The 21,440-nt window shown below is 47.1% G+C and overlaps 1 protein-coding gene across 6 annotated transcripts in view; it reads right to left on the bottom strand.

Annotated features, from left to right (window-relative positions):
* PXYLP1 (2-phosphoxylose phosphatase 1) overlaps positions 1-21,440 on the bottom strand; it is a 142,328-nt gene that overhangs the window by 111,237 nt on the left and 9,651 nt on the right. For 4 of the 6 annotated variants that reach the window (XM_045031227.1, XM_045031231.1, XM_045031229.1 and 1 more), the window contains exon 2: positions 17,080-17,181. The gene's annotated coding sequence lies outside the window, so the exon portion shown is untranslated. Of the gene's footprint in view, positions 1-10,976; positions 11,404-15,433; positions 15,465-17,079; positions 17,182-21,440 lie in introns of those variants that run through there. The other 2 variants (XM_045031232.1, XM_045031228.1) reach the window with 2 other exon arrangements.

The raw sequence follows: 21,440 nt of genomic DNA, 5'->3' as shown, positions 1-21,440 counted from the left end.
CATGGTTTCTGTAAAGGGAAATCGTGTCTTACTAATCTATTAGAGTTCTTTGAAGGGGTCAACAAACCTGTGGACAAGGGGGATCCGGTGGACATAGTGTACTTGGATTTCCAGAAAGCCTTTGACAAGGTCCCTCACCAAAGGCTCTTACGTAAATTAAGCTGTCATGGGATAAAAGGGAAGGTCCTTTTATGGATTGAGAACTGGTTAAAGGACAGGGAACAAAGGGTAGGAATTAATGGTAAATTCTCAGAATGGAGAGGGGTAACTAGTGTGTTCCCCAAGGGTCAGTCCTAGGACCAATCCTATTCAATTTATTCATAAATGATCTGGAGAAAGGGGTAAACAGTGAGGTGGCCAAGTTTGCAGATGATACTAAACTTCTCAAGATAGTTAAGACCAAAGCAGATTGTGAAGAACTTCAAAAAGATCTCACAAAACTAAGTGATTGGGCAACAAAATGGCAAATGAAATTTAATGTGGATAAATGTAAAGTAATGCACGTTGGAAAAAATAACCCCAACTATACATACAACATGATGGGGGCTAATTTAGCTACAACGAGTCCGGAAAAAGATCTTGGCGTCATCGTGGATAGTTCTCTGAAGATGTCCACGCAGTGTGCAGAGGCGGTCAAAAAAGCAAACAGGATGTTAGGTATCATTAAAAAGGGGATAGAGAATAAGACTGAGAATATATTATTGCCCTTATATAAATCCATGGTACGCCCACATCTCGAATACTGTGTACAGATGTGGTCTCCTCACCTCAAAAAAGATATTCTAGCACTAGAAAAGGTTCAGAAAAGGGCAACTAAAATGATTAGGGGTTTAGAGAGGGTCCCATACGAGGAAAGATTAAAGAGGCTAGGACTCTTCAGCTTGGAAAAGAGAAGACTAAGGGGGGACATGATAGAGGTATAGAGTGATGTTGAGAAAGTGGATAAGGAAAAGTTATTTACTTATTCCCATAATACAAGAACTAGGGGTCACCAAATGAAGTTAATAGGCAGCAGGTTTAAAACAAATACAAGGAAGTTCTTCTTCACGCAGCGCACAGTCAGCTTGTGGAACTCCTTACCTGAGGAGGTTGTGAAGGCTAGGACTATAACAATGTTTAAAAGGGGACTGGATAAATTCATGGTGGCTAAGTCCATAAATGGCTATTAGCCAGAATGGGTAAGAATGGTGTCCCTAGCCTCTGTTCGTCAGAGGATGGAGATGGATGGCAGGAGAGAGATCACTTGATCATTGCCTGTTAGGTTCACTCCCTCTGGGGCACCTGGCATTGGCCACTGTCAGTAGACAGATACTGGGCTAGATGGACCTTTGGTCTGACCCGGTACGGACTTTCTTATGTTCTTATGTTCTTAATTAACAGTCTCCACTCATCTGGATCGTGAACGATGTTGAGGGCTGCCATCACACCATCGATGTTGTTGCAGGCTACAAGATCACCTTCCATGAAGAAGAATGGGACAAGATCCTTTTGAAGGTCACGGAACATGGAAACCCTAACATCACCTGCCAGGAGATTCCAATGCTGTAGTCTGGAGCCCAACAGCTCTGCCTTACTCTTGGGTAGTTCCAAATCCCTGACAAGGTCATTCAGTTCACCTTGTGTTATGAGGTGTGGCTCAGAGGAGGAGGATGGAAGAAAATGTGGGTCCTGTGACATTGATGGTTCAGGACCAGAAGTTTCATCCTCTTCCTCTTCCTCTTCCTCGTCTGACTCAAGTGAGAATGATTCTGGTGCATCAGGAACCAGCAGTCCTTCTCCGTGGGGTACTGGGCGTATAGCTGATGGAATGTTTGGATAATGCACAGTCCACTTTTTCTTCTTTGACACACCTTTCCCAACTGAGGGCACCATGCAGAAGTAACAATTGCTGGTATGATCTGTTGGCTCTCTCCAAATCATTGGCACTGCAAAAGGCATAGATTTCCTTTTCCTGTTCAACCACTGGTGAAGATTTGTTGCACAAGTGTTGCAGCATGTATGGGGCCCACCTCTTGTCCTGATCTCCAATTTTGCAGCCAAAATAAAGGTGATAGGCTTTCTTAACCGTAGTGGTTATACTGCGCTTTTGTGATGCAAAAGTCATTTCACCACAAACATAGCAGAAGTTATCTGCACTGTTCACACAAGTACGAGGCATCTCTGCTCACTTTGGCTAAACAGAAATGTGTCCCTTTGCAAAATCAAACACTGACAAATAAGAGAGCACGACACTGTATGATTTCTAGAGCTGATATAGGGAAATTTGTTCAGCAGAGTGATGTAAGCATCGTTATGATTGCATCATCCATGACTTCTAGGAATAACATGATGCAATTCATATCATGTATGACGCAATACCAGCTTCAGATTGCATCATTCATTGTTTTGCCTAAAAAGCAAGTACTGTCCAAACCCAGTCATAGATTTATTCATAGATCCAGTCAAAGATGTATTTTAGTCATTTCTGGTTTAAATTGAGATCCCTTCCCTTTATAACTCACTTATCCTCCGCTATTCCCAAGTCAAGGGTCGTATATACTGACCCAATAGCATATGTTGAAAACTAGAGCCAATCAACAATTTTAAGCATCATTTTCGTTCTCAGTGACCCAGAATTAGTAAAGTTTGACTACATTTATTTCAGAAGCATTTTGGCTGTAGAGCAGTGTAATCATATGGGAACCAATCCTGTCTGTGTTTTGTGCACATCCAAAATTGCTGCTGAATGACCCACCCTGGGAGCAAGTTACCAGTGACCCAGGGCTGGGGTGGCAGAAGGTGTGGGGGGGGAGCCCAGGGCTGGGGCAGCAGCGGGGGGGGGGCACTGTTGGGGAAGCCCAGCGCTAGGGCAGCAGGGGGTGTGTGTGGGTGGGTGAGGGGGAGAGCCCAGGACTGGGGCAGCAGGGCGGTACAGGGGGGAGCCCAGGGCTGGGACGGGGGGCAGCCAAATTTTTTTTTGCTTGGGGCAGCAAAAAACCTAGAGCTGGCCCTGCCGGGTTCCCCCAGCCACCAGAGCCCCGAGCCCTTTAATTTGACCCTGAGGGCTCTCAGCCACCTCTTCAGCTGGGAGCCGCTGGTTGATTTAAAATAAAGTATCACCTCCCCACCCCCAACCTTCCTTTTTGGCCCACAGCTGTTTTGGTGGGGCGGCGCTGGGGAAGGAGGGTTTGTTTCCACAGGGCTGGGCGGCCCTGGGGAGGGGTGTTTCTGTGGGGCCGGGAGGTTTCGGCCCTCAGCTGTTTTCTTTGGAGTAATATGGCCCTCGCCGCTTTACGAGTTGTGCAGGCCTGATCTACCGCATAAATACTCCTGGTTTGTTGTGCAATTTATCAAAACAAACGTTGAGACAAAGCCATAGGGTTTATTTTCAAAACAGGACACAGTAATCCTATGACAAATTTCTGTGATCCTGACTTTATTCCTATGATATCAACTGATTAATGCAGTTATGAAAACTTTATCTAACAGATGGATCATCTGAGTAATGCTTATTCACTGCACCATTACTGAATAGCTTCTTTTCTGACTGGCTCAGAAAACAAACATTATTTCAGCCCCAAAAAATAGTTATTTTAAAGCATACTCTAGATATGTCTTCTTGTTTAAGTAATTTTACTTCTTGTTGTCTGAATTTTTATTTTATTTTGTTTAAATCAACAGGATCAACTTTCCACCAATCTGATTCTGAATCTGAATTCTATTTATGCCCTAAGTGTCAGATGCTGCTTCGGGCATGAACAAGCCTCTACCTTCCCTGTCTGTTCAATCTGATTGCCTGGCACATATTTCATAACTATACAGCACAATGAAAATATCTTTGCTCTTTAAGATCAACCAATTACATTTAAAATACATGCAGTATATTAAAATACCATTTGATTGACATGTACCAAGATATCAACTCCATCACTACAAGTCTCACCTCCTCTGCATATGCCACAATTTCTTCCCTGAGACATAAAAATCAAGGTATTGAGCAACTGTAATCAAAGATCACATGACACTTTACACAAAAACAGAATGCTAACTCCTGAGTGCTGCCAAATTCCAAACTAGGATCCTGATACTGCAAAGTGAATCACACGAATGTTCCTGCATGGAGTTTCACTGACTTGAATTAAACTGAGGCCCAGGTACTTACATTCAGCCTATCTGGAGTACCCTGTGCAGGTTTTAAGAGAAAGTATTCATAATTTTCTGCCCTTAACTGTTGTGTAGTGTTATAATGTTCAACTAAGGAATCACTGTTTCACCACATAGAAGTAATTCATAATTTAGAGAGCATCTGGTATATTTCTGGATAGAAGGGGCTATATACATTTTTATATAAATTTAAGTCATTATCACCCTGTTACTGACCTTATGTTTGACTGCTTTAATTTATATTTGCCACCTCCGTGTAATTTATACCTACACTTACTTCTTTAAGGCACTTCAGGATATATTATGCCTGAAAGATGCTACACAGAAAAAAGCCATACTGTAAAATGAGATTTAGTAGATAATCTCTATAGTATTTCAGTGTAATTACCAGGTCTCTGTCAAAATACCTAAAGTACAAATTACATGATTTAAAATCTCCATATAGACTTTTGTTATTCCTAAAATTTCAGACAGATTTTAAGTTGTTAAAAAAAAAAAAGGAAGGTTTCTAGCCAAGCTACGGTATTTTTATAAATAACTTTTTCAATGTGAATCAATGCAGCACTGCTGTCTTACTGGCTCCATCATCACTAATTCATGATTAGTCATGATTACAATCTGTATTCAAACTCCTGGAGCAGTTTTGAACACAGCCGGCAAACGTGGACACAGCCAAACCCTGATCAAAACTGCTCTCCAAGGATAATTTAAGAAACTGGTGTGTTAAGATTTTTCTTTTAAATGGACAGTGCAGAGTCTTTGAGGACAGTTTTGAACACAGTCTAGCCGCGTCAAATGTATTCAAAACCATTCAGTAGAGGACCATGCCATTTTTCTTAAACCCTAGTTTCCAAACCCATCCTGTATCACCTACAAAAGGCTCCATCCATTTTGTCCTCCCACAAACCTTCCTGCATACACCCCTTTGTCAGATTCCCCACCTCCCCAATACTAGCAGTTGCAGATGTTTGGTGTAGTAGTCGGTTACGGTGGGAGAGGCTAGTTTTGGTGTTTGCAGAAGGATGATAAAGGGAGTGTTGCAAGGTATTGTCCTAGGGCAGGGGTTCTCAACCTTTTACTTTCTCAGGCCCCCCCAACATGCTCTAAAAACTCCATGGCCACCTGTGCCACAACAACTGGTTTTCTGCATATAAAAGCCAGGGCCAGCAGGCAAGGCAATTGCCTGGAGCCCCATGCCACAGGGCCCCCACAAAGCTAAGTTGCTCAGGCTTTGGCTCCAGCCCCAGGTGGCAGGGCTCCTGGTCCTGGGCTTTGTCCATATTCCCTGGGCCCCAGCTAGTCTAAGGCTGGCCCTGCTTAGAGGACCTCCTGAAACCTGCTTGTGACCCCCAAAGAGAACCAAAGGACAGAACTATGCTTCCAGTGGTCTATGACAGGGGTCGGCAACGTCTGGCACGCGGCTTGCCGGGACAGCACCCTGGCGGGCCGGGACAGTTTATTTACCTGCCATGTCAGCAGGTTCGGCGGACTGCGGCTCCCATTGGTTGCGGTTCACCGTCCCAGGCCAATGGGGGCAGCGGGAAGCGGCGTGGGCGAGAAATGTGCTGGTTACGGCTTCCTGCCACCCCATTGGCCTGGGACAGTGAACCGCAGCCAGTGGGAGCCACGATCGGCTGAACCTGCTGATGCAGGAGGTAAACAAACTGGCCCGGCCCACCAGGGTGCTTACCCTGGCAAGCCGCGTGCCAGAGGTTGGCGACCCCTGGTCTATGATGTACAGTGTTTGTGGTAAGGTATGTGGGGGAAGAGCAGAGGATATATAACATTAGGTTGGTTAACTTTTCATTTCTTTGCTTTTGTGATTTAGCATCTGGTAGGTTGTGAGTGAATCAACCCTAATTGCTTCTTAATGAAGTTTGTGTATTCATCATCTTTAGATTTTTGTAACACTACACTCAGGGTGGGAACCTAGGGAAAACTTGTGGTGGAGGCAGAAGCGTAGTAGCTGATGGAGAAATGGAGAAAATCTTCTCCATCAGTAGCTGTGCAGAAAACCTTGTATGTCAACAACTTCACAGGAAACCCTTCTCTACCATGCAATAAAGTGACAGGAAAGGTAGCTCCTGACAGGGAAGATTTTGCACGCCCAGCCTCCATCACTCAGATCTGCTTGCTCTTTTGTGTAAGATTTCAATAATAATGTAAACAGCTGCTAAAAAACAAGCCTAAATCCAATAAAAAAAGCCTACCCACTGCACCATATCTACTCAGAGCATCAATCTCCTGCCAAGTTTTGTGCAGAGGGACAATCTTGTTTTAAAAAGAAAAAGTCAACGATGAAAAGTCAGATTGCCATGGAAAAATTTTTGCCAGAGCCCCACTTCAAAGACCTATTAAAAATTTATGAAGAATAACCAGACAAGAGCTGCAGAGAAAATTCAAAGGGCTTAAAATGTTACACCAATTGGTCACCTACTTTTTCAAAAAGAAAAAAAACAAAAAGCAGGAATTTATGGCCCATTTTAAGACCATTCTAGAATGTAACCCTAATTATGGAGGCATTGCCATAGGCACCTTCATAGCAAATCAGAATCCCTCTCTTTGGGGAGGAGATGGTCTAGCAGAAACTCTAGGAGACAAGGAACTGTGCCTAAATATAAATTGTCTGTTATAAAAATTAAAGTAGTGTTTTACTAATGCTGAATTTACATAAAATATTTAAATGACTACAATTAAAAACCACCAAGATAAGGTTAATATGATTTATCCCTCTGTGCTTTTAGTCACCTTTTTGAGAAGAGATTAAAATTAAGTAGCTTTTCCTTTTCATTCCACTCACATCCACCCACTACCAATTCTGTCTGCTGTAATCCTCCTTCCACAGATGTCAAAACAGGACATCAGTATTAAAACTACTCATTGCCAAAATCTGTTAGTCTAGCATCCCATTATTATTGTAATGCTGGCACAATAACTTTATTATAATATGCAACAGTTCATGCAGCTACTCAATGCTAGATCCACTGCTCCAGAGATTTTTTTTCTCCACCTATAAAGAATTATAGCATAAATATTCTTAAAAGGAGAAGTTCTGGATGAAAATAGGTGCTTGTCCCTTAATCGGCAGTAACAAGGTCATCTCCTTGGTCGTTCTGTTTTCCTAGCACTTACATAAAGTGATCAGCCAAGAGAGTTCAGTCTTCAGACAGGCATGGTTATGAACATCTCTTTTAACCCTTTCTTTTCTCCCACTTTTTGAAGGAACTCACATTTTATGGAAATTAAGAGGCAAAAATTCTGTATAACTAGGGCCCTACCAAATTCCCGGCCACGAAAAATGCGTCACCGACCATGAAATCTGGTCTTTTGTGTGTTTTTACCCTATCCTATACAGATTTCTCAGGGGAGATCAGTGTTTCTCAAATTGGGGGTCCTGACCCAAAAGGGAGTTGCAGGGGGTTGCAAGGTTATTTTAGGGGGGGTCATGGTATTGCCACCCTTACTTCTGTGCTGCCTTCAGAGCTGGGCGGTCAGACAGCAAGTAGCTGTTGGCTGGGTGCCCAGCTCTGACAGCAACGCCATGCCAGCAGCAGCGCAGAAGTAAGGGTGGCAATACTATACCATGCCACCCTTCATTCTGCGCTGCTGCCTTCAGAGCTGGGTAGCCGAAGAGCAGCAGCTGCTGACTAAGGGCCCCATTCTGCAGGCAGCAGCACATAAGTAAAGGTGGCAATACCATACCATGCCATCCTTCCTTCTGCACTTCTGCTGGCAGTAGCTCTGCCTTCAAAGCTGGGCTCCTGGCCAGCAGCCACCACTTCCCAGCTGCCCAACTCTGAAGACAGCACTGTCACCAGTAGCAGCGCAGGAGTAAGTGTAGCAGTATCGCAACCCACCTCCCTACAATAACCTTGCAACACCCCCCAACACACACAACTCCTTTTTGGGTCAGGACCCCTACAAATACAACACTGTGAAATTTAAATAGCCGAAATCATGAATTTTACTTTTTTTTAAATCCTAGGACTGTGAAATTGACCAAAATGAACCATGAATTTGATAGGGCTCTATGTAAAACTGATACGTTCTATAAAGGACTCAATGAATGCAAACACAAGAAATTTCGAGTGAGATTCGATAAAAGTCAAAAAGTCTTTTCTAAACAAAAAAATTTTTAAGATGAAGTTTCGGTACACTGAAAAAAGTGGACTTTCCTTAATTACATAAAAAGCAGCGAACTTCACAAAGATTGAATTTTTAAAAAAAAATTGACACCTGACATACTACACCACAGAAAAACATATCATAGCTAATGGTATGTTGTGACGTTATCTGATTAAAATATGACCATATAGATCATTATTGCAGCCACTGTTATATATTTGCAGCAAATATTGTACAAAGATTGTAGAGTGAGGTGTTTATGAAATGGTTATGACTTGCTGGTTCTGATTATGCTACTTGTATGCATATATCATTTGGTATGTATACCTTTGTTCCTGAGGTAATGCCCACAAGGTAACACCCAGCACATCTTGGAAGGAGTATTCAAATTAAGTGGTTCATCAAGAAACACTTGGTTGACAATGGACCATGGGAGACAGCCATCTACACTGAGTGGAGTGTCATGTAAACGTGCTGTCTGGAGTGTAGGTAATGGCTTCCTGCAATGACTAAGGGAAATTGGGCATGAACATGTGACTCCAAACGCCATCTTGTTGCTGTAATTTTCCACTGTAAGAACAATGGGATGACCTCCACATGGCAAAAGCTATAAAAGGCCCTGGGAACACCTCCATTGTGTCTTCAATCCTGCTTCTTATGTCTGGAGGAACTTTGCTACAAACTGAAGCTCTGAACAATTAACTGAATGTCCCATCCTAGCTGTGGATGTACTCCAGAGACTTGACTTAAACTAGCAGTTTATTCCATCACTGCTACAAGCCTGAGCCAAGAACTTTGCCATTACTGTATGTAATTGACTCCTTTAACCAATTTTAACTCTCACCTTTCTTTTTATAAATAAAGTCAGGTGTCAAGGCTGTCAAGGGGGAACATGGGGGGATTCTGTCTAGCCTTTGCCATTATGAGGGATTATTCTATATTTTACTCATTATTATTTAGCCATTTTTTTAAAAGTTACTTGCCTGGGATGCTGTCACCAATAAACCATTCAGACTGGCAAGTGACAAGCTGGGGTAAAATTTTCAGTCACCTAGGTGACAGGCTCCTAATGCCAATTCAGATGCTTAGAAGCTTAACTTCTAATCAGCAAAATTTAGGGTAAAATTTTCTAAAGCACCTTTAAGGCTGGTGGCTATATAGACATATCCTTAGGGGCCTAAATCTCATTGGCTAGTCCACAATAAAAAGAAAGAAAAAGATGCTTTCTCACCTTTTGTTAGCTAACACATGGTAACAGAAAGGGAAATCCTAGCAAGGAGAAAGCAGTTTGTAGTTTTTAGATGTGTTAGCAGGTTGAGATAAACTCTGCATGAGCTGGCATGAGTTAAAGCTACAAACTGCTTTGTCTTCCTTATGTCAAGGTAAGAACTCACATTTTCCCTAGTAAAGACAAGGCCACCAAACCTCAAAGGGCTGTCACAGCTTAATCTTCAATGCCAAAAGGGAGGAGTTTGTTGGAGGGTCGTTTGGGGGAGGGGGTTACAGCAGGATATTATTAATTAGTGGTAGCATAGCAGCACCTAAGAGACCCTTGGGGAACCAGACCCCGCTGCTCTAGGCAGGGCACCAGCCCGCACGGAACCGAGCCCCTGCCCTAGGAGCTCGCAATCCAGCTAGTGGAGACTCAGCCGAGCCGGAGCCGGCAGGCGGCTCCCGACTGCCCCTAACGAGACCGGGCTACGTGGATGCCCCACGCTGGCGCCGGGCGAGCTGCCCAGCACTGGGGGAAGTGACACTCCCCTAGAGGGAGCGCCGGACGCAGCCCGAGCCAACCGGGGAAGGAGGAGCAGGGGCCGCCCCGCCCCGCACTCAAGCCCGGCGGCTTTGGCCGGGACCCCCGGGAGGCGGGAGCGGAGGAGCCCAGCGGGTCACACTCCGCGGTGGTTCCCCCCTGACAAAGCAGCCCCCGCGCCAGGAAGGGAGCAAGGGGAGCTCTGCGGCGGCGCCCGGAGCGGGTGCGGGGAAGGGTCCGCCCGGAGCTGGGTGCCCGCTGGCAGCGCTGCCCGCAGCGGGGAGCCGGGGGTGCCCAGCAGCAGCAGTGCTGCCCAGCTGCCCGAACGAGCGCGGCGCGGCGAGTGCCCGGCGCGGGGGAAGAGGCTACCCAGAGCAGGACGCCCCGTGCCGGCGCTGCCCGGCGTGCCCGGCGCGGGGGAAGGGGGCGCCCGGTGGCGCCGCTGCCCGGCGTGCCCGGCGCGGGGGAAGGGGGCGCCCGGTGCCGGCGCTCCCCGGCGTGCCCGGCGCGGGGGAAGGGGGCGCCCGGTGGCGCCGCTGCCCGGGGTGCCCGGCGCGGGGGAAGGGGGCGCCCGGTGGCGCCGCTGCCCGGGGTGCCCGGCGCGGGGGAAGGGGGCGCCCGGTGGCGCCGCTGCCCGGGGTGCCCGGCGCGGGGGGGAAGGGGGATCCCGGTGGCGGAGCTGCTCGGGGTGCCCGGCGCGGGGGGGAAGGGGGATCCCGGTGGCGGCGCTGCCCGGGGTGCCCGGCGCGGGGGAAGGGGGATCCCGGTGGCGGCGCTGCCCGGGGTGCCCGGCGCGGGGGAAGGGGGATCCCGGTGGCGGCGCTGCCCGGGGTGCCCGGCGCGGGGGAAGGGGGATCCCGGTGGCGGCGGTGCCCGGCGCGGGGGGAAGGGGGATCCCGGTGGCGGCGGTGCCCGGCGCGGGGGGAAGGGGGAAGGTGTGGCGAGCGGTTCCTACCTCCCCCGCGGCTGCCGTCTGCTCCGCTCAGCGCCGCCACCCGGGGCTGGAGCCGAAACCCGCCGCCTCCTGCTGCCGCCGCCGCCAAGCGACAGCTCCAGCTCGGACTCCGCGGAGCGGATCAAGTTCTGCCGAGCGCCGCCTCCTGCCCCGCTCGCACACGCGGGGCTCCCTGGGGCCCAGCGCGACAGCCGCCAGCGCCACCTGCAGCCGCAACCGGGAGGCTGCAGCTTGGGATCCCTCCTCCCCCGAATGGGGAGCGGCGCGGTGACTCCTCCGGCTCAGCCGCGCTGCCCACAACCGGGGTTCCGCGCTGAGCCACCCTGCTCCCTGCGACCCAGACGCTCAAAAGGTGCGAGGCTGGGCACTCCTCCCAGCGCGGCCACTGCCTCCCCACGTGAGTGACCCTGAGCAAATGAACCCCTGCCCGTGCCTCAGTTTCCCGTCTGCACAAAGGAGGTGATATGGTTTGTATTCTAGCCTCACCCAGAGGCCCCGCACAGGATTGAGCCCCAGGCAGTGAGGCACCCCCAGGATGAGCTCACTGGTGCTTGTGACTTCATCAGTGTCATGATGCATAACATACAGAATCTGAAACTTCTCCGTTGAAATGGCCAAGGTCCACCTTGATTGCATTGGCTTCCCTAACACTACAAAAGTAATTTTCCCTCTCTTGATAGTCATCCCTTCTTGACAATAGTTGAGAATAGGCCAAGTCCACCTTAATTGAATTAGCCTAATTAGCACTGACCCCCCCCCCTCACACATACACACTTGGTAAGGCAACTCCCATCTTTTCATGTACTGTATATATATATAGATACTGCTTACTGTATTTTTCACTCCATGCATCTGATGAAATGGGTTTTAGCCCATGAAAGCTTATACCCAAATAAATTTGTTAGTCTCTAAAGTTCCACAAGGACTTCTCATTGCTTCTGTCATCACAGTTGCCTTCCTGAGATCTGTTATGTCTTTTCAGGATTGCCCCTTTTCAGTTACAGACAGAGGAACACTCTTGGAATTTCCAATAAAAGATAAAATTGAGGTGGACTCCTTGTTTCATAACTCTATGAACTACTTGGAGACATTGATAATGTATAACCCTCACAACTATTAAATCAGTCTTTTTCCATGAAGATTGTTCTACACCATCATAGTCTCACATCTCCTAAAGTCAGTTCTTTTGAATAAACCTGTTTTTTTGTTTGAAATCTCTGGAGCTATTAAACTAAATTGTACAGATTTGTGTAATCTTAGTGTAAAACCTACTCTCTTTTTTGACTCATGTTTAGGTATATAACCTACATTTCAAAAGTTAAATTTAATTGGTGTCACTAAGCAGAACTATTAAACAGTTACATGTTGTATAACAGGGACTGGACACCAGCTGATGACTATCAAAAGAAAAAGCAAACACAATACATTCCCGGCCATTCCACGTTGATGTTGGTAAAACATCCCTTGTGATCCACCAATGCTTGCAGCACCATTGAAAAGTACCGCTTTCGGTTTATGTACTTGCTGGCTTGGTGCTCTGGTGCCAAGATAGGGATATGGGTTCCGTCTATCGCCCCACCACAGTTAGGGAATCCCATTGCAGCAAAGCCATCTACTATGACCTGCACATTTCCCAGAGTCACTACCCTTGAAATCTGCAGCTCTTTGATTGTGTTGGCTACTTGGATCACAGCAGCCCCCACAGTAGATTTGCCCATTCAAATTGATTCCCGACTGACCGGTAGCTGTCTGGCGTTGCAAGCTTCCACAGGGCTATTGCCACTCACTTGTGAACTGTGAGGGCTGCTCTCATCTTGGTATTCTTGTGCTTTAGGGCAGGGGAAAGCAAGTCACAAAGTTCCATGAAAGTGCCCTTACTCATGCGAAAGTTTCGCAGTCACTGGGAATCGTCCCAGGCATGCAACACTATGCGGTTCCACCAGTCTGTGTTTGTTTCCAGGGCCAAGAATCGGCATTCCATGGCATGAACCTGCCCCATTAACACCATGATGTCCACATTGCTGGAGTCCGTACTTTGAGAGAAGTCTGTGTCCGTGTCCTCATCACCGCACTGCCATCACCTACTTGCCTGCTTTTGCTTTTGCAGGTTCTGGTTCTGCATATACTGCAGGATAATGCGCATGGTGTTTACGGTGCTCATAATTGCGGTAGTGATATGAGTGGGCTCCATGCTTGCCGTGCTATGGCGTCTGTGCTGAAAAAAGGCGTGAAACGATTGTCTGCTGTTGCTCTGACGGAGGAAGGGGCGACTGACGACATGGCTTACAGGGTTGTCACACAGAATGGCCCCCTCAAGGATTGAACTCACAACCCTGGGTTTAGCAGGCCAATGCTCAAACCAAATGAATACAAAATAAATCTGCTCTCTTTATTGTTTTGATCCACTCCATCTCTCTTATACATCTTAGGCTGGCAGCAGACGGTGCAGTACAGCTGCTAACCATTGTCATCGCCTGGCTGCTTGCTGGAAGATGGTGCAGTATGATTGCTAGCCATTGTCGTCTTCTGGCTGCTTGCCAGAAGACGATGCAGTACGACTGCTGGCCATCGTCGTCTCCCATTTATGTCCAGGCATCCCCGACTGACCTCACTGAGGTCAGCTAAAAGAGCACCCAGGAGATGACGATGATGGCTACCAATTGTAATGCACCGTCTGCTGCCAAAAGGCAATGAGCTGCTGCTGTGTAGCAATGCTGTACCACATCTGACAGCACCCAGAAGACATATGGTGACAGTGAGCTGAGCAGGCTCCATGCTTGCCGTGGTATGTCATCTGCACGGGTAACCCAGGAAAAAAGGCGAGAAACGATTTATTGCCATTGCTTTCATGGGGAGAGGGGAGAGGCCTGACGACATGTACCCAGAACCACCAGCGATAATGTTTTTGCCCCATCAGGCATTGAGAGCTCAACCCAGAATTCCAATGAGCAGGGGAGACTGCGGGAACTGTGGGATAGCTACCCACAGTGCAGTGCTCCGGAAGTCAACACTAGCCTCGGTACTGTGGACCCACTCCACCGAATTAATGGTCTTAAGTGGGGACACACACAATTGACTGTATAAAATCGATTTCTAAAAAATCGACTTCTATAAAGTCGACCTAATTTCATAGTGTAGACATAGCCTTACATCCCCATCTGGTCCTAGAATTAAATATAATTCACAAAGGATTTGGCAGTCAGGAACTCCCCATCTGTTCTCTAACTAATGAAAAGGATTTCATTTCCTTCACAGAATCCTTTTGCTCTGGAGAATAACACATTTGTCTGTACACATAAAAGAATTTGTTATTTTCTTGGAGTTAAAGTCATTAGGTTATTTACACTATACCATAGTATGTGGGGAAGCAAACTCCACTCTCATTCTGAATCCATGGCATGTGAACTACAGCTCAGCACTCTACTCCAGCATATAGTCTGAAATAGTGGCCACAGTCCCACTTTATCACATCTAAAGAATTTTTATTCAACTGGATCTACAGACCAGTCTATCTCCTATGGCCCTAAAGGTCTTTGTAGGAATAGCAGAAATATTCTTTTCATTACACAGAAACCAGTCTGCTAGCAACACCACTAGGTATCCCTGAATCAGGGTGAATTTCAACCATTGTAAAAGTTTTTGTGCAGTAACTTAAAACTTTAGCAGTCTCTTACTAGTGTGTGTTTGGAAATAAAACCTGTCAACAGGCCCATTAACTGCATCCAAATCCTTGCAGAGGCAAGGCATTATGCATTGGGTCAAAATGGAGAGGATACTATGAAATTGCCTACAATGTCATGTGGCCCATCTGCGACTGCTAGTAGCAAGTATCAGGACACTAGACGGAGAGGTCTCTGTGTTACCACAGTGAATTCTTTCCCAGGTATCTGGCTAGTGATTCTTGCTGACATGCTTGGGGTCTAACTTGTTGCTATCAGGGCCAGCTCCAGCGTTTTTGCCCCCCCAAGCAGCGGGGAGAAAAAAAAAAGCCACTTCATTTTTTGGCGGCAATTCGGCAGCGGGTCCTTCCCTCCGAGAGGGACTGTGGGACCCGCTACTGAAGAGCTGGACGTGCCACCCCTTGCCATTGGCCGCCCCAAGCACCTGCTTGCTGCGCTGGTGCCTGGAGCCAGCCCTGGTTGCCATATTTGGGGTGGGAAGGAATTTTCCCCTATGTCAGATTGGCAGAAACCCTCGTGGGGGGGTTCACTTTTAACTGCAGCATGGGGCATGGATCACTTGCTGATTTGAACTAGAGTAAATGGTGGATTATCTGTAACTTGAAGGCTTTAAATCAACATTTGAGGACTTCAATAACTCAGCCAGAAGTTATAGGTCTATACAGGAGTAGGCGTGTGAGGTTCTGTGACTTGCAATGTGCAGGAGTGATACTTGATCACAATGGTCCCTTCAGGTTTTAAAGTCTGTGAGTCTAAAATAGTCTGATATTTCCCTACCTGACTTCTGTTCAAGGGTAGACAGGCAGACCTGCAAATCAGAAAATATAGGTGGCTGAAAGACCCAGCCCTGTCAGGTATTAACACAGCCTCCTCCCTCTGGATGAAGGTTGAAACTAGTTTCATGGTTTAACTAGATTTCAAGGTACTGCTTGGTACGAAATTGAGACTCTCAGATCTGGCTTCTGCCAACCCAAAAGCTGGCCAAATTAAGAGAATGTATTATTTTATTTTAAAAAGAAAAGAGTAAAGTACATTATCACCAAGTAGCCCTTGTTGTGTTTGTACCTGGCTGCCTCCTTTTTGATTTTTCAGAGATTCTCTTTATATTATTATCATTCCCTGGGGAGCTAAAGAGCAGATACAAGGTAAGGGGGAAAATAGCAAGACAAATGTATTCATAGATGTGACATAAATACTCTGATCTCATTACAAAAAAGCAATTTGGGATTATAAAGAATTAAATTATACACCCACAAACCAGAAGGAAAATGTACTTTGTACATACAAAGAACAAACTTAATAAATACATTTTATTTAACCAAGACTATCATTAGTCTTTATCTACTCAAATTACTATAAGAAGTCTCACCTGCCTCAGTGTGAGACTCCATATGATTCACTCAAGACAGCCTGTGGGTAACACTTCAGGCACTTGGAAAATTTTCCCTTTGTCTCTCAGGAAGAAAAGAATTCTTTAAGCATTCAGTCTTAAACTATTTAGAACAGACTAGCTTTTCACTGCTCTCATACTACCACCTCAGTGAAGCAAGGTAACTTGGTCCAGATCCTCAAAGATACCTAGGCACCTAAATCCCAGATTCGGGCACATAAATATCGGATTTAGGTGCCTAATCCCAGTTTTTGGGGCCACTGTGATGGACCCAAACTCCTTGTAGGCACCTACATTTTCAAAATAAAAGCTCCTTTGGTGCCTGTTTCTGCCTCTAGGCATGCACACTTCTGCCTCCTTCTAGGCATCTGGATGCCTGTCTCCTGCCTAAGCTCCTGAGCAATTCAGGAACCAAAGGAAGAAAGATGATTGGCCGCCTAAGTCACTTGAAGGACCCAATCTGGTAGGTGTGCTCAGAGGACACCTACTAGATTGGGTCAACTGAAACTCCAGCTGGAGGAGGAGGTGATGCTCACCACATAACTTTTAGCACAAAACTGATCTATGGGATATTCTAACATGGACTCCCTCAAACTCTTCTGATGAAACTGTTCCACTGTGGATAAATGAAAGAGTGATTGAAGCAGGGAATTGGGCCCTGGGTCTCCCACCTCCCAGCCGGTGCCCTAACCACTGGATTATAGAGTCTCTCTCTCTCTCTCTCTCTGGCCTAAAGATTGTTTCAGTATTTATCCACGGTGGGACAGTAACTGGACTGCAGGGAGAGAATGAGAATGATGCAGTAGTCCAGTGGTTATTGAAGCGAATGGGAGTTAGGTGCCTACATACCTTTGAGGATCTGGGCCCAACTGTGTATCTGAATTTCAGTAGCAATTTATTCCTTAGCATAGTCTGAGGTAAAGTCACTTGCCATATATGGTACAATATACAATTTCTGACCATTTATTTACACTGGAAATCGTAAGAATCCTCATACATTTAAATGTTATCCATTAAGATTGTGTTGCCTTACCTGTAGACTGCCTGACCTTCCTGGATAAGATAAGAATGTGTTCGTGAACCTCTCATGTCCAAGAGTTAAAAATGCATCAAGGGATCTAGGCACTTCTGAATGCTGCAAAGAAAACAGCAGATAAACAAACTGGAACTTTACTGAGAAGTAACTAGAACTTTGAAGCATGCTACTACTCTGACTCAAACCCACAAACAGGAAGTTTTCTTTCTCCTATTATACCACAATCTATTACATTTCCTCCTGAAGATTTCTGTTCCATACAATGTTTTTAAAATACATGTGATGCAGACTTTAAACTCAGTCCCATTGTTCATACCCTTAACAGTCTTCAACTTGCTTCAGCCTGTGTGTGGCCTTGCTGTTCTACCTTGAAATCACATCATAGGGCCAGCAGTTACTGGCACTTAACTATTGAAGTCCGGTCTTTACCAATTTTAACATGACAGACTCTTTAGCCTGGTCTACACTAGGCGTTTAAATCGGTTTTAGGAGCGTAAAACCGATTTAACGCCACAACCGTCCACACTAGGAGGCACCTTATATCGATTTGAATGGCTCTTTAAATCGGTTTCTGTACTCCTCCCCGACGAGAGGAGTAGCGCTAATATCGGGATTAACATATCGGAATAGGGTTAGTGTGGCCGCAAATCGACGGTATTGGCCTCCGGGAGCTATCCCACAGTGCACCACTGACCGCTCTGGACAGCATTCTGAACTCGGATGCACTGGCCAGGTAGACAGGAAAAGCCCCGCGAACTTTTGAAATTCATTTCCTGCTTCCCCAGCGTGGAGAGCTCATCATCACAGGTGACCACGCACAGCTCATCAGCACAGGTAACAATGCAGTCTCCTGAGAATCGTAAAAGAGCCCCAGCATGGACTGCACGGGAGGTACTGGATCTGATCGCTATATGGGGAGAGGATTCAGTGCTAACAGAACTGCATTCCAAAAGACGAAATGAAAAAGTATTTGAAAGAATTTCTAAGGCTATGACGGATAAAGGCCACAGCAGGGACTCAGTACAGTGCAGAGTGAAAGTTAAGGAGCTCAGACAAGCCTACCAGAAAACCAAAGAAGCAAACGGAAGGTCCGGGGCAGGTCGAAAAACATGCCGCTTCTATGCTGAGCTGCATGCAATTTTAGGGGGCTGCGCCACAAGTACCCCACCCCTGACCATGGATTCCGAGGTGGGGGTTGTAATCTCTGCCATGGCTGAGGATTATGCAGACGGGGAAGATGAAGATGAAGAAGAGGAGGACGACCTAGCAGAGAGCACACAGCACTCCGTGAGCCCCAACAGCCAGGCGCTTTTTATCACCCTGACGGAATTACCCTCCTCCCAGCCCTCACAAGCAACTATCCCAGACAATGACGCCATGGAAGGGAGCTCTGGTGAGTGTACCTTTGCAAATAGCAAACATTGGTTTTTAAGCAAGCGTTTTTTAATGATTGATTTGCCCTGAGGACTTGGGATGCATTCGCAGACAGTATAGTTACTTAGAAAAGTTTGTTAACATGTCCTGGGATTGAGAGGAAATCCTCCAGGGACATCTCGATGAAGCGCTCCTGTAGGTACTCCAGAAGCCTTTGCAGAAGGTTTCTGGGCAAGGCAGCCTTGTTCCGCCCACCATGGTAGGACACTTTACCACGCCATGCATGTAGCAAGTAATCAGGTATCATTGAGTGGCAAAGCATAGCAGCGTATGGTCCCGGTGACTGCTGGCATTCAAGAAGCATCCGTTCTTTATCTTGTTGTGTTATCCTCAGCAAAGTGATATCGTTCAGGATAACCTGGTTAAAAATCAGGAATTTAAGTAAGGGGGGTTGCCATTTTTCTAATGGGTTCGTGGACTGCAGCAGCTTAAAAAAAAACCTTTCCTGCACGTAGCGAAGCGGGGGGAGGGGAGGAGTGAAATGCCGAGGATCTTTTTTGTGTTTGGTCACCGGCGATCTTCCCCAAGCTACCAGCCACGCAGTGGGTGGGGGGGTGGGAAGGTTGTTGATTAGCAGGGAGCTAGCGTGGTATTAGCCATGCGTTGGGGGGGAGGGGTAAATCACTACAGAAGCCGAAAGACAGTGGCTTACCATGGCCGCATGCAAGCTGAATTCTGATGCCTGGACCTGTGTCTGTGAGATCTGTAACTCCAGAGCTGCAAGCACTCACTATTAAGATGAAAAATGTGACCTTGTAGGGAAATCACATGTGCTAGGTGAATAGTGCTGTTCACTGTGAGAGAGTATAACCATTGTTCTGTAAAATGTATCTTTCTAAATATTTATCTTCCTCATGCAGCTGCAAATTTTTCAACCATCCCTCCTTCATCCCAAAGGCTAGCACAGATAAGGCGGAGGAAAAAGAAGACGCGAGATGAGATGTTCTCGGATATTATGGAAGTTACACGCAATGAAAGAGCTCATCTGAATGAGTGGAAGGACGTGGTATCAAATTACAGGAAAGAGGCCAGTGAACGTGAGGACAGGAGGGATGGATGAACGTGAGGACAGGAGGGATGAACGTGAGGACAGGAGGGACAACCGAGATGAGAAGTGGCGGCAGGAAGATCAGCGGTGGCGGGATGCAACTCTGGGGCTGCTGCGTGATCAAACTGACGTGCTCCGGCGTCTGGTGGAGCTTCAGGAACGGCAGCAGGATCACAGAGTGCCGCTGCAGCCCCTGTGTAACCACCCTCAACCCTCACCATGTTCCACATCCTCCTCACCCAGACGTGTAAGAACGCGTGGGGGGAGGCTCCGTGCACCCACCCACTCCACCCCCGTGGACAGCCCAACAAGAAGGCTGTCGTTAATGTGAAATTTTTTTAATGGCCTTCTCCATCCTTCCTATCCTCCTCCTAAACCACACCCTTACTTCTCTCCCTCTTTTTATAATGAATTAATAAAGAATTCATGATTTTTAAACGAGAGTGACTTTATTTGAATAAGTAAGCTGTACTCGAAGGGGGAGGGTGAGTTGCTTACAGGGAATGAGTCAATCAAGGGGGTTGGGTGTTCATCAACAAACACAGCAGTCACACTGTACCCTGGCCATTGATGAAGCTCCTTTTCAAAGCTTCTCTGATGAGCACCGCTTCCTGGTGTGCTCTTCTAATCTCCCTGGTGTCTGGCTGCGCGTAATCAGCGGCCAGGTGATTTGCCTCAGCCTCCCACCCCGCCATAAAGGTCTCCCCCTTACTCTCACAGAGATTGTGGAGAATACAGCAAGCAGCAATAACATAGGGGACATTGGTTTGGCTGAGGTCTGAGCGAATCAGTAATGTGCGCCAGCGCGCCTTTAAACGGCCAAATGCACATTCCACCACCATTCTGCACTTGCTCTGCCTGTAATTGAACAGATCCTGACCACTGTCCAGGCTGCCTGTGTATGGCTTCATGAGCCATGGCATCAAGGGGTAGGCTGGGTCCCCCAGGATAACGACAGGCATTTCAACATCCCCAACTGTTATTTTCTGGTCTGGGAAGTAATTCCCTTGCTGCAGCCGTTTAAACAGAGTAGTGCTTCTGAATACGCGAGCGTCATGAACCCTCCCTGGCCATCCCACGTGGATGTTTGTGAAACGTCCCTTGTGATCCACCAGTGCTTGCAGCACCATTGAAAAGTACCCCTTCCGGTTTACGTACTGGGTGCCCTGGTGCTGCGGTGCCAAGATAGGGATATGGGTTCCATCTATCGCCCCCCCACAGTTAGGGAATCCCAGTGCAGCAAAGCCATCCACTATGGCCTGCACGTTTCCCAGAGTCACAACCTTTCGTAGCAGCAGCTTTGTGATTGCTTTGGCTACTTGCATCACAGCAGCTCCCACAGTAGATTTTCCAACTCCAAATTGATTCCCGACTGACCGGTAGCTGTCTGACGTTGCAAGCTTCCACAGGGCTATCGCCACTCGCTTCTCTACTGTGAGGGCTGCTCTCATCTTGGTATTATGGCGTTTCAGGGCAGGGGCAAGCAAGTCACAAAGTTCCATGAAAGTGCCCTTACGCATGCGAAAGTTTCGCAGCCACTGGGAATCGTCCCACACCTGCAACACAATGCGGTCCCACCAGTCAGTGCTTGTTTCCCGGGCCCAAAATCTGCGTTCAATGGATAGAATCTGCCCCATTACCATCAGGATCTCCAAAGCGCCGGGGCCCGCGGTTTGAGAGAATTCTGTGTCTACGTCCTCATCACTGTCATCGCCGCGCTGCCGTATCCGCCTCCTCCTCGACTCGGTTCGAAGGTCCTGGTTCACCATATACTGCACGAGAGTGTGCGAGGCGTTTAAAACATCCACGATTGCGGTATTGAGCTGAGCAGGGTCCATGCTTGCTGTGCTATGGCGTCTGCACAGTTCACCAAGCA

Source organism: Mauremys mutica, chromosome 9, assembly GCF_020497125.1.
Source record: "Mauremys mutica isolate MM-2020 ecotype Southern chromosome 9, ASM2049712v1, whole genome shotgun sequence".
Classification (NCBI taxonomy): Eukaryota; Metazoa; Chordata; order Testudines; family Geoemydidae; genus Mauremys; species Mauremys mutica.
This window is presented reverse-complemented; position numbering and strand designations above follow the sequence as displayed.